Here is a 6,191-nt window from a genome sequence, read left to right as displayed (position 1 = left end):
CAGCCTTCCTCCATGGTCTCTGCTTCATTTAATTCTTGTCTCCAGGTTTCTGCCCTGCTTGGCTCCTTGACTCATTTCCCTCAGTAATGGAATGTGACCTCAGAGTTGTAAGAAGAAATAACATTTTGTCTTGGTGTTTATTATTGCAATAATAATCCCCAAGCTACTTTTTCTCTTGATGTTTATTACTGCAATAGAAAGCTAACACCAAATCCCACAATATCCAGCTAAGCACAGAAGATCTTGAATCCTTCTCTGATCTAATCAATGCTACCAAAGAGTCATTGTTATAATAATATCCTCTAGATCATATTATATATTTTATAATACATGTATTGATATATAGATCATATTGTATAACTTACATAGTATATATATTTATACAAATATTTTATATTGACCTGTAGGTCATATATATATCTTATGTATACATACAAATACATATGTACATGTATGTATACATACATACACACATATATATATATACCCACATGTAAACACAAATGCGCATACACACTTACAAACACACATACACACACACACACACACAAGGACAAATATTATTAAGTCTCAACTCTTGGGGAAAATAACCAGGTTCCTTTTTAACATATCAAAGTGGACCTGGCTGCCAGGTTCCCCCAGCATCCCTCAGACTCAACATTTTACAAGTTATAGCTGACATACCATACCCTTGAACCCCCTTAAACTCTCCAGACCAGTAGCTGGGCTGCTTTTCCCTCAGAACTACATATATACATATACATATACACTATATACATATACATCATATACATATACATATACATACATATACATATATTTATATATCACGGCCATTTTGGTTATCCTCTGTTTTTGTACCTTTGCTCTCTTGACTGCTACACCTGGTTCCCTTCTCTCCTTTCTCCTCTGCCTTCATCCTTTCCTCACATGGCTCTGGGTCATGTCTACTCAGGACTTCCCAAATGTCTCTGACTTTTATCTACATGCTCTAACTTTTATCTACAATTAAATTTTTTCTCTGCCATATGTAGTAATATCTATCCATTTTAATCTCTTCAAGAATATATATATATATATATACATATATATATATATATATTGGCTACCTTTTGCATGAAGTGTCGATACTTTTTATAATCATTTAATGTGAGTGTGATTAACAGAAAAGTAGGATTTATGCTTCTAGAGAGGAATATTATATCCAAATATCTTACACTTAAATGCTTTCAGAAACTTTGTTTCTGTCAGTTTTATACTGTACAATATGAGGAGAAAATAGTGTGGAAGCAAGGCAGCATAAAATAAATGGAAAACCTGTTATGGTGAATAGACCAGCAAAACCATTAAAAATCCTTGTCTGGTCTGCAGATTCTGCAGATTGAGTGCCAGGACAGGCTCCAAAGCTACACAGAAAAACCCTGTCTCAGAGAGAGAGAGAGAGAGAGAGAGAGAGAGAGAGAGAGAGAGAGAGAGAGAGAGAGAGAGAGAATAACTGTAGTTGTTCTCCTGCTTTAGAAGTGTCTGAGGGTCAGAACCTGAGACACCTGTCCCTTGTCTTCAATCCATGACTTTTTTGGTTGTCCCAACCCCTTTCCTAGTCCGAACATCCAGAAGTCTTGCTTGCAGGCTCCAGTTCATTCTTGAATATTCTATTAGCATGTAAATGCCATAGTGACATTCAGGCAGGAAGGCCACCACTTAAGCTCTGGGGTCCTGAGAAAATCCACCATTAGACCTGATCTTTTCATTTGAAATGACTTTTGAATACAAAGCACACACCCCAGATAAGTGGTTTTATCCTGAATTCCAAAGCTTTCACTTCTCCATGTGTCCCATGATGTCTTGAATCCTCTCACTGACCAGGTAGGATGAAAAAAGAAAAAGAAAATAAAATCAAATTTTCAGCATATTGCTAAAAATTCTGACTAACAATCTGATTCACATGCCCTACATCTTAACTGCAAGTGTTTTGAAGTTGGAAATGAATAAAAAGTTTAACAATATGAAAATGAGCAGTTTCAGTGGTGGTGGAGGTCCAAAACAGTGCTCCAGGCTAAACCATCAAAGTAGGCCAGCAGGAGGCGTATGTGTTTATGTTTCAAAGATTTTTAAATGGAAGTTTATAGTCCATATTTGAACATTTTGCATTCTTGAGGATTGCCCCATGCTCTATGAACACATACACAAACAAACATAAAGGACAACTGAGGTTATTTGCATTGTGTGCGTTGAGGTTATTTGCAGTGTGTGTGTGTGTGTGTGTGTGTGTGTGTGTGTGTGTGTGTGTGTGTGTGTGTGTGTGTGTGTGTGTCTGTGTCTGTGTGTCTGTGTGTCTGTGTGTCTGTGTGCCTGTGTCAGTGTCTCTGCGTTATGAACAATCTTTAAAAACACCTTACATGGAGGGTCCGACGGTTTGAACGAGACGAAGACGGACGGAACCGGAGCCGGGCGCGCGGTCAGTGGATGCGGGTTCCCTGAGAGCAGAACATGGAAGTGAATGTGTACTCGACGTCAGTCACCAGTGATAACCTAAGTCGACATGACATGCTGGCTTGAATCAATGAATCTCTGCAGCTGAATCTGACAAAGATTCAGGGGCTGCATACTGTCAGTTCATGGACATGTTCTTCCCTGGCTCCATTGCTTTGAAGAAAGTGAAATTCCAGGCTAAGCTAGAACATGAATATATCCAGAACTTCAAAATATTGCAAGCAGGATTCAAGAGGATGGGTGTTGACAAAATAATTCCTGTGGATAAATTAGCAAAAGGAAAATTTCAGGACAATTTTGAGTTTGTTCAGTGGTTCAAGAAGTTTTTTGATGCAAATTGTGATGGAAAATGGTATGACCCTGTAGCTGCCAGACAAGGTAGAGAAACTGCAATGGCTCCTTCTCTTGTCGCTCCAGCTCTGAGTAAACCGAAGAAACCTCTCAGCTCCAGCAGTGCAGCTCCGCAGAGACCAATTGCAACACAGAGAACTACTGCAGCTCCTAAGGCTGCTGGCCCAGGGATGGTGAGGAAGGACCCTGGTATGGGCAACGGGGACGACGAAGCAGCTGAATTGATGCAGCAGGTCAAAGTATTGAAGCTTACTGTTGAAAACTTGGAGAAAGAGAGAGACTTTCTCCAACATTGAATTGATTTGCCAGGAGAACGAGGGGGAAAATGACCCTGTACTGCAAAGGATTGTAGATATTCTTTATGCCATAGATGAAGGCTTTGTGATACCTGATGAAGGGGGCCCACAGGAAGAACAAGAAGAGTATTAAGCAGCCTCCAGCAGAGCAACATTCGAATTCTTCACTCCAAATCATGTGCTTAACTGTTAAATACGCCCTTTTATTATTCTTAGAGGATTCACTGGTTTCTTTTCATAAGCAAAAAGTACCTCTTCTTCAAAGTGCACTTTGCATAAGTCTCTTTCCAATGAGTTTGAGTTAGGAGCTGTTGCCTTGTAGCAGAGCAGTATTAACATCTAGTTAGTTCACCTGGGGAACAGAGAGGCCAACCATGGGGCTCTTCATGTGGATGCTGGTCACACTGACTGATGGAGAAGGGGGTTTTGTAATACACTGAAGTGACAACCTCAGAGAAATGTAAAGACTGAATTGAATTTTAAGCTAATGTGAAATTCTGGCAGAGAACGTTTTAATAAATGCCTTAAGAGTATTTAAAATATGCTTCCATATTTCAAAATATAAAATATAACATGACAGGAAAAAAAACTACCTTACATGTTGGTTGGTCAGGTCCAAAATAGCACCCCAAAATGGCAGTGCTGGTGACATTGTCCTAAACAGAAGGATTGTAGTCTGGTAAACAGAAGGAATGCTATTGGATAAACAAGCCTAAAGGTGGATTTCTGTTTACTGAAAAAGGGGTTATCTAAAGGTGGTTTCTATTTACCAGGTACCTCCCCTTAATCAGCCACATAGGTCAACTACCTTAAGCAAGGACATCTAGCTCCTGGTCAGTCCCTAACAGTTGATATCAGCTCCAATACCTCACCCTGCTGAGACATAAAGTCAGTTTACTTTTCTGTCATTTTACTCTACTCTATGACCCTCTCCAGCCTCCTCCCAGCTCTCCATCCCCACTGAGAGATAGCCTTGGCAGTTTGATCCCCAATAAACCCTTCTTCCTACCCACAGAAAGTCCCATTTTTGTGGTTTCACTGCACTTTCACAGTATTTCTTAGGTCTCTACAGTTTGTAAAGGCAAGGAGGGAGATACTGTTAATCCTGAGACTCACAAGAGAAAAACTAGTTCCACCATTCTATACCAAACTTATAGCAAACTTTAATTAAATACTGACAAAGATGGGCTCTGGTCAGACCTCTCCTGGGATTTCCTAGTTGAGTGACCCCAAGACACATTTTATAGAGGATTATAGGGACAAACACCACCACTGTGTTTTCTCATGAGGCTTATTTTTCCAAGAACTAGAACTCCCTGCATTCCAGGAGTTACCTAGTCCTTGAAAGGATGGGGCTTACAGGTTAACATTGAGCTTTACAATATTACACTAAGAAGTGGGTGGTCACTTGAAAATGTATGCATTCAACCAATCTACCCTCTAGAAGCAAACAATAACTACAATCTATTCTTTCTAAGTAATTGCTACCAGGTAGAAATAAATGAGTGTATATAAACCAAAAAATATTGAAAATTTTAATATACACAATTCGTTATTGTTAAGATCAAAACGATTTGTCTTGTTCAAGTGTTTACAGTTTGTCTATGTTTGGACTACATTTAGTGGTTTGGAAAATATACTTTTTGTGTACTCTATTTCTCCCTAAGTCACTGATAAAATGAGGAACTTACTCTTTTGATTAATAGATATAAAATAAGTGAAACTTCTATCTGTTCTGCTGTATCTGGAGGCTATTTCGCATGGTCCTTTCTTTTGACTCTAAGCAATGGGTGTGGTTGAGAATTGAACCCTATTTATACTTTCTATGTAGTCGCGTCTGGACTAAGTTCTCATTCAAAGATATTGAGATATGTGCTCAGATCTTTAAACATTAAACACATAAAATAGAAGTTATGCTACTTCTACCATCTAGACTCAGTACCTTTTGTGGTGACTCTTTGTGTTGTTACTTTCCTACTGTTGTGATTAAATACTATGACCTAGACAAGGTATAGAAGGAAGCTTTTATTTGGGCTTATGTTTCCAGAAGAATGAGAGTCCATCATGGCAAGGAGGGATGAGAGCAAGTGGCAGGCATGACAGCAGGAAGCTAAAAATCATGTTTTAAATATGAGACAGAAATAGAAAACTGGAGGTAGGGGTCAGCCTATAAGCCCTCAAAGTCCACCTCCTTCAAAGTTTCATCTCTGAAACTTTCCCAGATAACACCAACTGGGAACAAAGTTTTCAAATGTCACAGTCTATGAGGAACATTTTTCATTTAACCAGCACATTCTTCTACAATGTTCCTCTTTGTCAAACCTTGGAACTTTGTCCTTTGTCCTTGGTCCTTTATCCTTCACAAGTCTATCTATTATCATCTGTGGCTTACATTGTTATCTGCTTTTCTTCCAAACTCCTCTCTTGGAAGTCTAGTCTAGTGATAATGGGTTCAAATGACTGAAATTAAACAAAACAAAACAAAACAGCAACAATAAAAAAGAAAACACCTAAGTGTTTTTCTGCTTGAATTATGCCAACATGTAACAGATGCTGAATATATAATGACAAATGAAATCCAAGATGATACTCTCTGGAGTATAGCTTAAAATGTAAGCAGGATATTATAGCATTTATCTTAGTGTCATAATTTGCACCAAATATATTTCAATATTTTACTGCAAGGAGAAATCATCTTGAAAATATATGAAAATATACTTTAAAGAGGTTGATCATTTGCTCTCAATTTTCCCCTCTTAATGTCCCAGATAAAAATAGTTGTATAAAGAAGTTCAAATTTCAAACAAATATTTATGAAATTTTTATGCTATATCAGAAGCTATTGTAAGATCTGGAAATACAGTACTGAACAGCAACAATAAAAGGTCTGTAATAGAGTGGCATAAATGATGATAGAATGGATTATAATAAATAGACTCATAAAACTTCAGCACTTCCTATCAGAACTTCCTATATGAGGATGCATTCCCTGACAAAACAACCAGAAATGCCACCAGCTCATCAAACACCTCATATCTAGCTTTCTTTGCC

General features: G+C 38.2%; 1 pseudogene; it reads left to right on the top strand.

Annotated features, from left to right (window-relative positions):
* Nucleotides 1-2,489: 2,489 nt before the first annotated feature.
* LOC127236042 (microtubule-associated protein RP/EB family member 1-like) lies at nt 2,490-3,680 on the top strand (annotated as a pseudogene).
* Nucleotides 3,681-6,191: the final 2,511 nt, after the last annotated feature.

This window comes from Phodopus roborovskii, unplaced genomic scaffold, assembly GCF_943737965.1.
Source record: "Phodopus roborovskii unplaced genomic scaffold, PHOROB, whole genome shotgun sequence".
Lineage (NCBI taxonomy): Eukaryota > Metazoa > Chordata > Mammalia > Rodentia > Cricetidae > Phodopus > Phodopus roborovskii.
The sequence above is the reverse complement of the archived record's forward strand: the minus strand, read 5'-3'. Positions and strand labels throughout refer to the sequence as shown.